Source organism: Miscanthus floridulus, chromosome 1, assembly GCF_019320115.1.
Source record: "Miscanthus floridulus cultivar M001 chromosome 1, ASM1932011v1, whole genome shotgun sequence".
Lineage (NCBI taxonomy): Eukaryota > Viridiplantae > Streptophyta > Magnoliopsida > Poales > Poaceae > Miscanthus > Miscanthus floridulus.
This window is the reverse complement of record NC_089580.1, coordinates 30603251-30619358: the sequence shown is the minus strand read 5'-3', so window position 1 is coordinate 30619358 and position 16108 is coordinate 30603251.

Sequence of the window (16108 nt, the reverse complement as noted above, 5' to 3'; positions counted from 1 at the left end):
AGCCCGTTCTCGAGCCCACTGGCGAGCCCACCGGCGACGGATCCGGGCTTCCCACGGCTGCCCGTTTCCCGAGCCCGCCGGCGAGCCCAATCAGAGCCCGAAAACCTAGGCGCCGCCAGGATCTTCGCATCGTCGTAGTCGTCCCTGGATCCGATCGCCTCCACCTCCTCGCGCCGGATCCAGTCGGCCCTGCATCAAGGGAGAGACACGGTCCCACCGTCGCCAGAGATGGGTGTGACCGGCCTCCACCTCCTAGATCTGGCTCGCGGCGGCTCCCTTCACCGGATCTGAAGAAGGAAGAAGAGTGAGCAACATCAAGAGGGCAAGAGAGAGGAAGAAGGGACAGTGAGCAACACCTTCACCGAACCGGTCTGATGGATCTGAAACCCTAGCCGCTGCGCCACCTCGAGCTCCAAGCTCCACCACCGCCGCCGCGAAGGGAGCGCGGCCCGCCACCCCGCCGCGAAGGGAGCGCGCCGCTGTCGAGGAGGGCGACCCCACGCCGGAGGCGTGGTCCCCCTCCGCCACCGCGAGAGCGGGAGGGAAGGGGGAGAGGGGAGGGAGAGCGCGTCGGCGCTATCGCGAGGAGAAGGAGGAGTGCGGCGCGGGGTTGCTTGGTGGGAGACAGAGAGAGGGTGAGTACGAGTGTAGAAACCCTAAGCTCTGGTATTTATATATGAGCCTGGTATGGGCTGCGCCTGGGCTCCGAACTGGGCCAAAAATTTATCGTGGCGGGCCTTATTGGATGCCCGCCACGGTAAATCGATTTACCGTGGTGGACGTCTTAAGATGTCCGCCGCGAAAAATAGGGTATTTTCCGTGGCGGACATCTTAAGACGCCCGCCACGGTAAATCGATTTACCGTGGCGGGCAAAAACGCCCGCCACGGTAAATAAAAAAGATCCGCCTCGGTAAATCATGGGCATTAACCGCAGCGAGCAAAAATTGTGCCCGCGCACGGAGGCTATTTTGGTGACGCAACGTAAATTCGTTTCTGTAGTAGTGTAGCGCCGAGGTCTTGGGCTCAACGCAGACGTGACGGTGACTTGGCAGGCAGCTCGGCGCCATAGATCTTGGCGCCGTAGATCTTGGCACCGAGCTCGATGCCATAGATCTTGACGCCGAGCTTGGCGCCATGATCTATGACGCCGAGGTGGTGTTTTAACCCCGGCCCCAACCTTCCCGCCCGAGCCTTCTTCCTCTTCTTTCTCCTTCCTCTCAGGTTTTTCTCTCTCCCCACTTCGCCCTACCTCACGAATCGGCATATTGGACCTTAGAAACTTTAATTTGATCCATAGATCTTCGAGAGCAATGTATCATCGTTCCCCTTCTAGTTTTTTTTTTCATATCGATTCAGTATATATTAGTCGGATTTTTCAACCTAAGAATCGTCGTGACTTAGGGTTTCATGTAATTTTTAATATTTGTATTATACAACCATAGGATGATGCTAAGACGTGGAAAAGCTAGTAAACCTAGGTAATCGCAGCGCATGTTGTTATGTTATGAGTTCATTGTTGTGCATCAAATGGGAAACCTTAGGTTTATGGTTTAATATTAATTGCTTTTGGTTCTTATAACGAAATTGGTTGTATCGTGGTTAGGGTTCTCATTGACATTAATTGTTTTCACTGTCTTTTTTTTATTTGTGTAAGTAGGCTACTAATATTTTATTAAAATTTTGTTGTGTAGGACCATGAGATGTGCCTTTTCTTTCAGTGGATCGACGGTGCAGAGAAGTTTAACCCTAGGTGCTCAAGCATAAAAATAAAATCAAAAGAGAGACACTCTAGCACTCCATGAGCACGTAGAATATTTTTTAGTGATTATTGGTGTCGAAAGTCCCGACGTAAGCTGAAACTCCCGACCGTCGAAAGTCACGACTCATGCCGGAAGTCCTGACGTCCAGTCACTTAGCCTGCGCAGTGACTGTGGTCGTCGAAAGTCCCGACGTGAGTCAGAACTCCCGACAGTCGGAAGTCCCGACCCAAGTCGGGAGTCCCGACACCTGGGTTTTTTTTAGCCGGCTGTCTGCGCCCGTCGAAAGTCTATTTTTATTGTCTGAAAAGTCTAGATTCGTTCACTCTTACGGAAAAAGCCTAGATTCATCTACAAAGCGTCTGTACGATACGATTAGACTATACACGTTCTAATGAATTTATATTTAATCTGTGTACTATATTTGTGCATTTTTAACAGTGTAGTATAATTAATGATTCACGGAAAAAATTCGCAAGAGTTTTCCTTGTTTCAGGAGCATCCACAGTTACAAACAGAGACATCATTATATAATCTAAACATTTAATCGTCCAAAGAGCACAATGCAACTACAATAAACATCACAATCAACATAACATGTCCTCCATAGTCTAAATAGTCTACAATATACATACAGTCCCAAATAGTTTTAGAAAAGTAACTACATAATCCATAATAGAACATACTAACATCTACCACAAACACTCATTGTCTCCTAGTCTTACCCTTACCCTTGTGACCAAGAGCACTGGTACCTGAAGTGTAAGGGTCAGGTGGACGACGTCGCCTAGTGCCTGAAGGCTGTGTAGGCTGAGGCGAGGGAGCGTCCTGGAGCTAAGAGGGGCCAAGCTCCTCGTGCCTTTGATCCATTGAAATGATCAAGATGCCCAAGAGGGGAATGAATTGGGCTAATTCTAAATTTCTTTCAATAATTAAATTCTATGGTTAGCCCAATTAACCCATTGTGCCTAGAAAGTGTTCCTAATTGTTCTACCGCATAAAAGACTTACAACCTAAGTTCCAATCCTACTCTAGCATGACAATTCTAAGAATGTAAAGACATGAATTAAATTGCTCAAAGTAATTGCTCAAAGTAAATAGAGAGGAAGGAATACAGCGATGTTTTGCTGAGGTATCGGAGAGTCGCCACTCCCCACTAGTCCTCGTTGGAGCACCCGCGCAAGAATGTAGCTCCCCCTTGATCCGCGCAAGGATCAAGTGCTCTCTACGGGTTGATTCTTCGACACTCTGTCACGGTGAATCACCCACAATCGCTCATAACTTGAGTTGGGTCACCCACAAGCTCCGCCGGGTGATCACCGAAGTCCCAATCACCACCAAGCCATCTAGGTGATGGCGATCACCAAGAGTAACAGGCACGAACTCTCACTTGACCACGACAAGCCTAATGAGAAGGTGGATGCACACTTTGCTACTCTTGATCTTCACTAACGAGGGCTCTCTTTGGGATTCTCAAATCTCAATCACTTCACTAGGACTTTGCTCTTCTTGGCACTCTCTAAGGTATTTCTTAGCTGTTGTAATGAGTAAAAGTACTCCCACACACGAGTGGAGGTTGTATTTATAACACCGGCTGAAAAATGAACCGTTATGTGCCTCTACGGGGTGACCGGACGCTCCGGTCAGTATACCCCGAAGTCCAGTGTTTACAGTGTGACTGGACACGTCCGGTCATGATTTTCCCTCTCTGGAACCTTACTGGAGTCGACCGGACGCTGGCCCTCCGCGTCTGGTACCATGACCTAGCAGCGTCCGGTCAAACCAGACGCAATCACCTTGGTCAAATGAAGTGACCGAACCCTGAGCCAGCGTTCGATCAGTATTTGACCCTCCATTCACTTACAACTCTCGATCATATGTGAATGAAGTTTGCTCCATTGGATCAAAGGGCTGTTGTGAGGCTACCTAGTGCTAGTTTTAACAAGTGTGCACCACACCTAACTCACTAGACTCATCTAGGTTAAGCTACCTGTTCATACCCCCTTAATAGTACGGCCAAAGAAAAAACAAAGTCCTAAACTACTCTAAGTGTCTCTCCAACTCCAATAGATACTTAGAACTAGTCCATCCTTAACCTTGTCGTCCATCCTTTGAAAACCGAAACGAGTTCCATCGTAGGGGCATGACAACCATGATTGCCCAATCGATCTCCATTACCGTGACCTAACTCAATTATTTCTGCAAAACACACGTTAGTCACAGTAATCACGTATTGTCATTAATCACCAAAACCCAACTAGAAACCTAGATGCTTTCATCCATGTCGTCGTCGTTCTCGTCCTCGTCTCCTGTAGCTGCTAGAGGAACTTAAGCCTCCTCTGCCTACGGAAGGAACGTACACGTCTTGTGTCGTGTCTATCCTGCAACCACAACGAGTAGCCGCACGTCTTTGCATGTCAACAAACTCAACATATCCATAGTGATCGCATTCAACGGTGTCTCCATGATATATAGTCACTAGGTTGTCCATCTAGTTCAAACACATAACGAAACATTTGTCCTTTAGTCCAAATTAGACGATAGATAGTAACTAACAAGTACTTTCTAACTACAAACTAAGTAAATAAGATAATAACTACATATATATACAGTGTACTCACAAAATAGCTATGTCCATGTACCTATGTATATATGTTTCTATCTATCTACATATTTAACTATATTTATGTACCTATGTATCTATGTTTCTATCTATCTACATATCTATCTCACTAGATCACTAACTAAATCAACTACCTGAGTCATCACATTAACTAGTAAATAACAAATAATCGAACTACTACATTACAATCAAAGCTAACTAAGCACCTACATTGCATATTCACATTTTTTACCTGGCGCGGCCGGCCGCTACAGGCCCCGGGACGGTGCGGCCGCGGGCGGGGACGACTGCCGAGGGCGAGAGCGCGGCCGGGGACGGTCGGCGCGGGCGCGCAAGCGGGGCGGCTACGGCCAGGGCGGCACAGGTGCGAGCGGGGCGGCACGTACGGGCGCACGGGCGGGGATGGCGGGGACGGTAGAGAGAAAGAGAGAGGAAGAGAGAAAGGAACCTCGGCCCCATACGTAAGAGAGCTTGGCGCCAGGATTGTTGGTGCCGAGCTCGATGCCGAGCTGGCTGCCATATCAGCGTCCATGGCGCCAACGTATCCCCGACCTTGGCACCAGCAACGATTGCGCTGAGCTAAGGGTCCATATTTTGAAATCATACATCCAGAACATATTTGTGAATTTTTTTAAAAAAAAAGGCTAAAAAAAAAATCGGCCACCATGGCTGGTTGCTGGGCGCGCCTCCGCGCCGGGAACCGCGGCCGGGGCGAGGTCTCTGCTGGACCGGCGGCTGGGGCGGGTTGGGCGATCAATCATGCTCTCCCACCGCGCCGTGCCAGGCCGGGCACATGCGTTCGCCGGGGCTACTCGGCGCGGCAGCCGGCAGGCAGCTTTTGGAGGCCACCACCACGTCGCGCTCGACCAGTACGTGTCCACTCTGCCCAGCACCGACCACTGCGGCCACCGCGGGGCTTTGGAAGAAAGGAAGAAGGGGGGACCACACTTGGGGTAGACCACACACAAGTTCCTTGTAGGCAAGGTCCACGCGGGCCATCGAGTACGTACGTACGTACGTGCAGGCTGTGCCGCGCAGCTTGCTAGCGGTGCACGGCGCGTGTAACAATGGTGCCCTTCATTCAATCCATTAGTGGGCCGGAATCTTGCAATGGAAGCGTGCAATAGTGCAACCCGGGGATCTCATGTTGTAGTGCACGATCGACATCATCATGCAGGACAGCAGGAGTCGTCTATCAGATCATGAGATCAGTCTATGGACTGGAGATGCCGTCTGGATTGCTCTATACACGCAGTGACGCAGAGTCTCGATTGCATTTAGCCGGTGGAGGACGCGGTTGGTCCTTCCACTACCAGGGCCTGGGTTGCGTCGTGCCAGGCACTCAGGCAACACGAGCGCCGCTCGCTCTTGTTTGCCTCTGCCTCTAGCCATCAGCAGTGTCCCACGAGCATCCATCATGCACGTTTTTTTTTTACCTAGGAGATCGATGCCAGCGGTGAGGCTCATCGATCGGGCCCGCGGGACGCTGTAGCGCTTTTTTCAGTACAAGCGACTTTTGACTGCTGGTCTAAGCTCGGAATAATGCCGTTTGCCTCGGACATGCATGGCATATTGACCATTATTGAGTTCGCAAAAGCGTGCGGTTGTACCACGCACGTACTAAACGTATCCGATCCATCCGGTTGGCGACATACGTATACGAACGGACGTGTTCCAGGAGACAGCATAGTACTGTACCATACCAATTTCCCGTGACAGGCTGACAGCTAGCGTAGACTAGCTGGAATATACTCCGTACACAGTACATGCTCTACCACGTGACGTACTGGCAGTACTATACGTACACGTACGTACTCTACTAGACACAACCATCACACGATGGACACGGGCGCAGCAAGGAGGCAGACAGGGCTACCGACTCGCAACACCGATTAAACAAAACGCAAGCGGGACGTACCCGCGGCGCCCCGGACCAAGAAGAGACCAGGGCACGCACGTACGCACACACACACATACGTACACGACGCACACAGGCGCATGCATGCGGCACAGCCAAGCCAAGCCAAGCCAGCAATAACGCGCGTGCACGGGGACCCGCGCGCGGGGTCGAGGCCGGCCAGCAGCATCGGCCATCGAAAAGCCGCGCGTAACTTTTGCGAGGAACACGCCGCGTTAGGTGCTGACCCGGGCGCTAAACAACGCGGATCAAAATTCCCTTGCCCCCGGCCTGCCCATTTGTTTAGCCGCCTCGAGAAGTTCCTCCCGCTTGTTGGCATCTCCCCGGCCGCGCGGGCCGCGGCGCTACGGCTGAGCGCGGCGCGCGCCCGGCGGTCGGGATCGCGTACCGGCGCCGCGGGGCGCGGGCTGAGCGAGCGCCTTAATTTTCCTTTGTGCCGCGAGGCCAGGACTCCTCCTTGTTTATATACTTTCAAAAAAGGACTCATCCGCTTTCCGGGGGGCGCTCATTTCATTGGGCAATTATGTGAAGACGACGACGAGATCGGAATGTATGTAGGAGCCGTACTTTTGCCCCCCTAGCTAGCTCTCTTTTTGTTTATGCCGCTCTCTCCTGGGCGATCGATCGGCCGTAGCATAGTATCGACCCGGGCCTTGCGCTCATCACGTGCGTGCCGATTCGGTCGGCATGCTAGCTTCTGTGGATTGTATTGCTCGCTCGTCGGCTATGATTGATACCTTCAGGCACGTACGTTGACAGATAGATGCGTGCAGCAATTATCGGGCTGTGTTTAGATTCGTTCTCTACAAATGTTGCATGCTGCATGCATGCATGTTTCACAGTTCGTTCCACCAGTAATCAAACCATCGAATCGTCACTGTGCATGCATGTATATGCGAAGGAAGGATAGCTACCCCTCATCATCCTGATTCCTGACGCATAGCTATCTAGCACTGTCTGAAACAGCTAGCTCCCGTGTCACTCTCGCGCTCGCACCAGCGGTGCAGCCGCGGCAGTAGTGCCCCATATCGTGTTGTCGCATTCCGCCACATTCAATGTCACGCCCGGCCGCCGTGCAGCAGCCAGCAGCTAGCGCTGCAGCGGCGTCCCACGGCGGACGGACGGACGGACGGGCGGGCTCGCGATCGGATCGAGCCCCTTTTATTAATTTCCTCCCCTTTCATGAATATGGGAAGATCCCCAGCGCCCTCGCCCGGGGGCATTATACCTCTGCTTTGCTGAAAATGTGCAGCCCCAAAGAGGCCGTCAGCCCGTTTTACACCTGTGTTGCATTGCATCGGTCCCTGCACTGCACTGGCACTGCGCGCGGCTGCAGATCCTTCAGATGACCAGATCAAAAGGTGACCTATCTTTGCAGCACCATGGGTAGCCCTGGTTGGCTTGGATTGTTGTCAGACCCTACCATGTTTATTCACTGCCCCTGATTTGGCTCCGATCCCTCCCCCAGTTCCCAGCAGATCCATAAGACCGGCCATCTTGGTTGAACATTCTCTAAAATCACTCGTCTTCATATCCACTGTGTTGGGCTTCAGCTAAATAAGCACATCTGATAGCCCCATAGACCAGCCATGATCACCAAAACCACACTAAATATATACTAGCAGGACTGTGAAAACCATGGTATGAGTTTTCCAGCAGACCAGCACACGCACCTCTATATTATTGTGTGCGTTTTAGGAGTATTGTCCTAGTAGCTTGTAGCACCTAGCATACTGCATACCTATGGCATGCAGCCTCAACTTTGACCAGTAGTGTACAAAAAGCAATATTTACTTCCAGCGTATGAAAAATACTTTACTTTTTGCAAATTTTTGGCATCAAAATAGCGTCCTCGTTGTTACAACTTTGATTGATATTCGACTCCCTCTGTTTCAAATTGTAAGTCGTTCTCGCTTTTTTAGCGGCTTTTATTATGTATTTAGACAAAATGTATATCTAAATGCTTAACAAAATGAGCGACTTACATTTTATAACAGAAGGAGTAACATGCGGTGAAGAAAGTTTAGCAGTTGATGTCCAAAACAATAAGTAATCATGAAAAAATAAAAGTCAAAACAAGATCTAAGGGTTATTTGGTTGGATGCCTCATAAGCAAGCAACCAACTAGGCATCAATCTTATCCCCAGACGTTCAAAATCAAGCACTTGGGGATGCTCCATGTGCGAGGCAAGGTTGTCTGGTGAGAAACAAAATAGACCCTAACAATCGTAAATGAACAACAACTTAATTAGTTATCGTAATTATGTGGCCAAATCACTCCCTCAGACCATAATTAGTTTGATGATGTTTTGGATAGAAGACGTGATCTAATTATGACAGAAGAAATTACCAAGATTGCGCTTCTTGTTTTTCGTTTTATGCGCTTCTTGTTTTTCTTTTTATTTTGCGAAATGCATGGGTATTTGGAGAGAAAAATCTAGGATATTGTTTTGAGTCACAGAAGAATCTGCTAGAAAGTCACAAATGCCCCATATAGCTAATCCTAATAGGCGGGTGCACCATATACCTATTAACATCTCTAGTCATGTCAGGAAGTCGTTACTTATGAAAAACATAAAGACAACCAACATTCAGTGACACTTGTAAAGGGCATCACTGGAATTTTTCTCAGAAGATGGAAAAATTAGACAGGGAAATGTAGCAATAGGTGCGCAAGTGTAACCTTGATGGAGATCAATCTAAAATAACCTAAGATAGAAGATATAATGAATAAGTGACATAATTTGTAACAAGGGAATGATTAAAGTGAAGAGGTGTGCAGGCCATGAAACATCCCAAATGCCGATTCTTGAGGACGTGCCATCAAGTACCCAAGACACATTCCCGCGACCGTGTGCATCTCGTTGAATGTTACTTAGATGGTTACACGTATAATATAGGATAAAATTGATAAAAGTGGTGTTTTTTTAATCCTACATGGTAACATGCCTGCTTTTTTTTGGACGTGTAATGCTACTTGAGCTATGGTAACTATTCTCTCTGTGCCAAATTATGAGTCTTTCTATCTTTTTTAGATGCATAACTTTTGCTATGCACCTAAAAAAAATAGAACGACTTATAATTTGAAAGAGAGGAAGTTGTAAGGTAGCAGGCTGTGTTTGCAAGCCTATGAAACGACCTAGCACCAAAACATATTGCGTCTTCTCACAGGGATTATTTTAGACGCGAAGATAGTATTTGAACAAACATTTCTTTTGAATAGTTGATCATTGGTTGCAGCACCAAATAATCTGTTTCTAGCCTTCCACGAAAAGGTGTTCACTTTAGCATCTACTACATGATAATCATTTTATTAAAATTTTTAATGAAATATGTCTTCATAGTGTGTTTGTTTGAAGTTGTTGATGTTAATATTTTGAAAAAGTTTGATCAAAACTAGAAAAAATGACTTAGAATAAAATTGAAGTGAATTAATTTGAAATATATAGAGAGTACATACAGACAGTTGTTGTCTAGTTAGGCCCCGTTTAGTTTCAAGCCAAAAACCAAAAATTTTCAAGATTCTCCGTCACATCAAATCTTGCGGCACATGCATGGAGTACTAAATGTAGACGAAAAAAAAACTAATTACACAGTTAGCCGAGAAATCGTGAGACGAATCTTTTAAGCCTAAATAGTCCATAATTGGACAATTTTTGCCAAATAAAAACGAAAGTGCTACAGTAGCCAGAAGCCAAAAAATTTCGGAACTAAACGGGGCCTTATTTTCCAGGAAGAAGACTCATTCTTTCCCGACTTCGTATAGTCAACAGATAGAGTATAAATAAAGTACTTTATCCACCTGAAACATCATGACACGAGAGACGAACTACGTTTTGAACATTCAATGACCACCCACATACCGCTACAGTACGTACGTTCACTTGTCAGATTGCACATGCAGGTCAGAAAGAGTACATGTAGCCTTCAAGCACCAGTACTTTCAGTTGCACTATTGGAGACGACTTCTTTGTCGAGTGTTCCGTACTTTGCCGAAAGATTTTTATCGGACGCTCGGCGAAGAGGCTATTTGCCGAGTGCCAGAGAGAAAACACTCGGCAAATAACTAGCACTCGGTAAAGAGGTGGTTTGCCGAGTGCCGAGCGCTCGGCAAACAATAATACTCGGCAAAGAGGTGGTTTGCTGAGTGTCGGGCACTCGGCAAACCAGAACACTCGGCAAAGGGCCGACGCCGTTAACCCTTTGCCGAGTGTCTTCTCCTGACACTCGGCAAAGCGGCGATTTGCCGAGTGTCATTTTTTTGACACTTGACAAACCATATTTTTTTTCACTTTTGACCTCCAAACTTTTTCTGTAGTCCTCATATAATACCTGGTACTCCATGATCCAATGTAGCATATTTCTCGAACTTTTTCTATATTTCTTTAATTTATTTCATTTAATTGAATTTTTTTGGATAATTCAAATTATAACGGCTAGTCATTCGAATAATGAAAAAATGAATGGAAAAATGATATTCATGATATTTAGTATAACGTGAGGTCGTATCCAGAAACAATCACCAATTTCGAACATCTTGTTCACAAAACATGACCATGAACATGCGGTCGAGTTGTTTTTAAATTCGATAAAAAGCAAACAAAGTCCGAAAATCATAAAACTTGTTAAAATGTCATGATATCATATGTGGAGGCTGTGATAAAAATTTGAGAAGATTTCGTGCAAGTGTGTCACGTACGATGCTTGCAAACCGAAGAAGTTTCATGATTTCGTGAAGAGGCCGACGAGGTGGTAAGCATCGTACATGACAAACTTACGCGAAACCTCGTCAATTTTTTATCATGGCCTCCACATATGATATCATGACATCTTGACAAGTTTCATGATTTTTGAACTTCGTTTGCTTTTTATAGAATTTAAAAAACAACTCGACCGCAAGTTCGTGATCATGTTTCGTGAACAAGATGTTCGAAATTGGTGATCTGTTCTTGGATACGGCCTCACATTATACTAAATAACATGAATATCATTTTTCCATTCATTTTTTCATTATTCGAATGACTAGTAGTTATAATTTGAATTATCCAAGAAAATTCAATTAAATAAAATAAATTAAAGAAATATAGAAAAAGTCTGAGAAATGTGCCACATTGGAACATGAAGTATCAGGTATTATATGAGGACTACAGAAAAAGTTTGGGGGCAGGAAGAAAAAAAATAAAAACGGTTTGCCGAGTGTCTGCGTTTGGCGCTCGGCAAAAGAGCCTCTTTGCCGAGTGTTAGGACGGCTGGCACTCGGCAAAGAATTTCAAAAAAAAATTAAAAATACCCCTCTTTGCCGAGTGCCAGGCCGGGTGGCACTCGGCAAAGAATTTAAAAAAAATAAAAAATACTTTGCCGAGTGCTAGATTGTGGGCACTCGGCAAAGATTTTTTTAAAAAAAAACTCTTTGCCGAGTGCCAGGCCAGGTGCACTCGATAGAGAATTAAAAAAATTAAAAAAATACTTTGCCGAGTGCTAGGCCAGGTGCACTCGGCTGAGAATTAAAAAAAATAAAAAAAATACTTTGTCGAGTGCTAGATCGGGGGCACTTGGCAAAGGGGGGATTTAACCCTGGCGGCCCAGCTGGCCCACACACACCGCACACACGCACACACGCACGCTGACCGCGCCAGCGCCGCCATCGCCGCCCACGCCAGTGCCGCCGCCGCGGCCCCCCACGTCGGGCCACCGGAGGAGGAGAAAGAGAGGAGGAAGAGAAGGAGGAGGAAGGAGGAAGAAGAAGGAGGAGGAGGCGCCCCAACCGCCGTTGCCACATCCCCGATGCTTCCCCAGCCATCGCCTTGTCCACCGACGCCCTGGCCCCTTCACCACCGCCGCCCTACGACGCCCACTAGGTATGCCCTACCACCATCGTCGTCGTAGTATTACTAGTAGCTGTGGTAGTGGTAGTGGTAGAGTAGCTGTGGTGGTAGTCATAGGAGTTGTAGGAGTGGTTGTGACATTGTTATATATATGTGGTTGGATATAATCTTGTGCATGTCGGCCATCGTGCCGTTCATATATATGTGCATGTCGGCCATCGTGCCGTTGGTTTTCTTGGTGGTTTTGGAAACTTCACCGTACAGGGGAGGTGCTGCCAAAATTTTGTATTGACAGTTTTATGTTTCTTTTTTTGCAGAGAAGACCCCGATCGCCTTCCTCGCTGCTGCGGGTCTACCTACACCGCGTCGCCTCGCCACTGCACCGACCCACCATGGCCCCGCTAGCCTGACTCCACGGCTACCCTAGGTATAACCCCTCTTTCTGTATCATCACTACTACAGAAATGAACTTGCGCAGCGTTGCATAATTGGCCTCCGTGGCGGGCACTGTTTTTGCCCGCCACGGTAATTCGGTGGCCGGCCGGCCACTGAGACGCCCGCTGCGGTAAATGATTTACTTTGCCCGTTGCGGTAAATCCCCATTTACCGCAGCGGACATATTAACGCGCCCGCCACGGTAAATCGATTTACCATGGTGGGCACACTAAAAGGCCCGCCACGGAAAAAGGCAAGGCCCAAATGGCCCAGCGCTGGTCCGATAGTTGTTTTCATATATAAGCCAGCACTTAGGGTTCCCTTTCACTCCTCTCACCCCCCTTGCCCTCCCTCTCACTCTTCTCAGACGTGGCCGCACTCCCTTCCCACGTGCTGCCCATCTCCCTCGACCCCCACCCCATACACTCCCCATCCTCTATCTCTCCCGGCGGCAGCGGCGCTCTTCTCGGCTGTGGTGGCGCGGCTCGCACGGGCGGAGGGCAGCGCGGTGGCGCTGCTCGCACGGGCAAAGGGCGGTGCCATGGCGCGGCTCGCGCGGAGGGAGGGCGGTGCGGTGGCGCTGCTCGCGCGGGTGGAGGGAGGCACCATGGCGTGGCTCGCGCGGAGGGAGGATGGCGCGTTGAGGTGGCTCGCGCGGGCGGAGGTTGTCGCGGCGGCCCGTCCTCCACCAGGCTAAAGCGGCGCGGCGTCGTCTCGATCCACCTCTAGCGACGACCACGGCGGTAGATCTGCCCCGGCGAGGGCGTATCCGGCCCCGGCGAGGGTGGATCCGGACCCGGCGGCTCCACGGCGTCGATCCCGCCACCAGCGGCTCCACGGCGTCGATCCAGCCATCGGTGGCTCCACGACGTGAATCCACATCTGGCGCCCCTCACCCGGCGGCTGGTGGGCCTGTCGACGGTGGATCCGGCGAGGTGGAGGTCAAGGCGAGCTCGCATCGGATCCCGGCGGCGCTAGGGTTTTGGACTATTGGGTTGGAAACGGGCTCGCTAGTGGGCTGAGAATGGGCTCGCTGGCGGGCTCCTGGGTTTTTTTTTTGTTTTTTAAAAACATTAACCGCGGCGGGCAAAGCCGCCCACCGTGGTTAAGCCACGATTTACCGTGGCCTCTAGGCCGCGACGGACGGCTTTGCCCGCCGCGGGAAACCGAAAACGTCCGCCTCCAGTAAAGTTTGTGTAGTAGTGCATGGTCGTAGATCACGTAACCCAGTTAGGCGTCTCCCATTCGAAAGAGATACGGTTGGAAATATGTAGATATTTCCATATCTAAAACCGTATCTGTTTCGAATTATCCATGTTTTTTGGATAGCCATCGGATGGTAGGTGGGGTTAGTTTCCATGGTCTGCTCTGATCCGAGATAGAGTTTCGGCATCATCTCTCTGTTGTTCTCCGGATACACACTCTCCCTGGCAGGACGTGTATTTGGAGAACAGCGGGGAGGTGCTGCCAAAATTCTGTCTCGGATAGGAGTAGAGCATGGAAACGAACCTTATCTATGGATACTCACGTGGGATTAGGACCTATCCTCACCTATTAGATGGTAGAAACGTCGTGTAGATGCAATTGATGTTTATATTACTCGCCGGTATATATGTTAGAGGATGGAGGACCATGAGTGGATGTACACGGGCCACACAAGTCAGGGTCGGGTCACCAATGAATGGATCGACAAGACCGATGCTTTCTTGGAATGGGCATTTGGCATGGCTGCTAAAGGAACGAGTAAAATTTGTTGTCCCTGCAGCAAATGTGCAAATAGGAAAAGACAAACGAAGAAGGTCATGGGGGAATATTTTTGGAAGAATGGATTTACGACAGACTATACCCGGTGGGTCTACCATGGTGAAGCTGATCGTATGAGAGAGGAGGTGGTGAGACCACGCGTCGAGGATTATGATGCCGATGCCGGGTAGCAGACATGTTAAATGACTATCACGAGGCACAGTTCGCTGAAGGACGTACGGAGGAGGAGCTAGAGGCAACCGTAAAGGCGTTCTACGACCTGTTTGCCGCGGCACAGAATCCCCTTCATGGCTAGACAAAGGTTTCTCAACTAGATGCCATTGGACGCATAATGGTGTTAAAGTCCTAGTATAGCCTGAGTCGAGACGCCTTCGATGGTATGTTGACAGTTATTGGCAGCCTGCTTCCGGACGGTCACCTTCTGCCAAAGAGCATGCACGAATCACAAAAACTCCTTCGTAAACTTAAGATGACCGAGGAATCCGTGAAACAGATGACATGGCACAAAAATGGCAAACGATATAATCCTGACAGAATGGTACATGCATCCGATGGTGAAGCATGGACCCACTTTGATGGCATTCATCATGAGAAAGCTAAAGAGGCTCGTAATGTACGTGTTGCGCTGGCAACAGATGTGTTCAATCCTTATGGAATGATGGCTGTCCCATACACATATTGGCCACCTTCGCTATTCGATGGCAAGGGAGGTCCATGGGCCAGAGTACGATCCGAGCATCGAGGACCTTGATGGAGAAGTCATCATGAGGGTGGGAGGAGGCAAGAAGCATGGGCGGTACTGGATTGGTGACGGCGCAATTGACTCAGCCGCTACTCCCAGTCTCTCTCAGATTCGAGCAAGCAACACGAGCACGAGCTCGGCCATACGACCTCGGCAGGACAGTTCACACCACCGGGTGGAGGCACTCGAGGTTATTCCTGGTTTATTCGTCGTTCATTGGTTTTTTATACCTTTCCTTTGCATTATTGTAACATTAGGGTGAATATATTGTAGGCCCAGCTGGAATAAGAGAGAAGGATACGGGAGCAGATGCAGGCGAAGATGGAGAGGGTGGAGGCCGAGCGGGAGGCTGAGCAGCGGAGGATGGCGGAGATTCTTCAGTACATGCAAAGTCTTGACGCCGCTACGGGTGTAGTTCCGCCACCTTCGCTATTCGCTCCACCTCCACCTCCACCTCCTCACTATTCTACCCTGTGAGTATAAATGTTTTAATTTGTATGTTCATGCTTACGGTCAAACCTAGTGGAGTATGAAAGTTTTATTCATGTATGGTATATATTTATCTTGTCTCACACATGCAATCTCTTCTCCTTTGTACAGAATCAATCGGCGGCATCGAACGATCCTTATGCTTCAGCGAATCCTTCACCAAATCAGTCTCATTGGCCATCTGGTTAAGATTCTTGTGGTTGTTAATGGTACTTCTATTTGCAATTGTGGTTGTAGATGATGGAGCACTTGGATTACTTATGAACTTATTTGTGATAAATTGTGAGACATGTGACGTTTGTGATATATATGTGACGTTTGTGATATATATGTGGTGTTGGTGATATATATATGTGCCGTTGATGATATATATGTGATGTTGGTGATGTTTGTTATATATATCTTCTGTTTGTTTGGATGGGATGTAAAAAACAAATAAAAAGGCTGTTTTCAGTCACTTTGCCGAGTGCAATGGCCATGACACTCGGCAAAGTGACTACCTGGAAACATGCTTTGCCGAGTGCAAAGGCATTGCACTCGGCAAACATCACAGA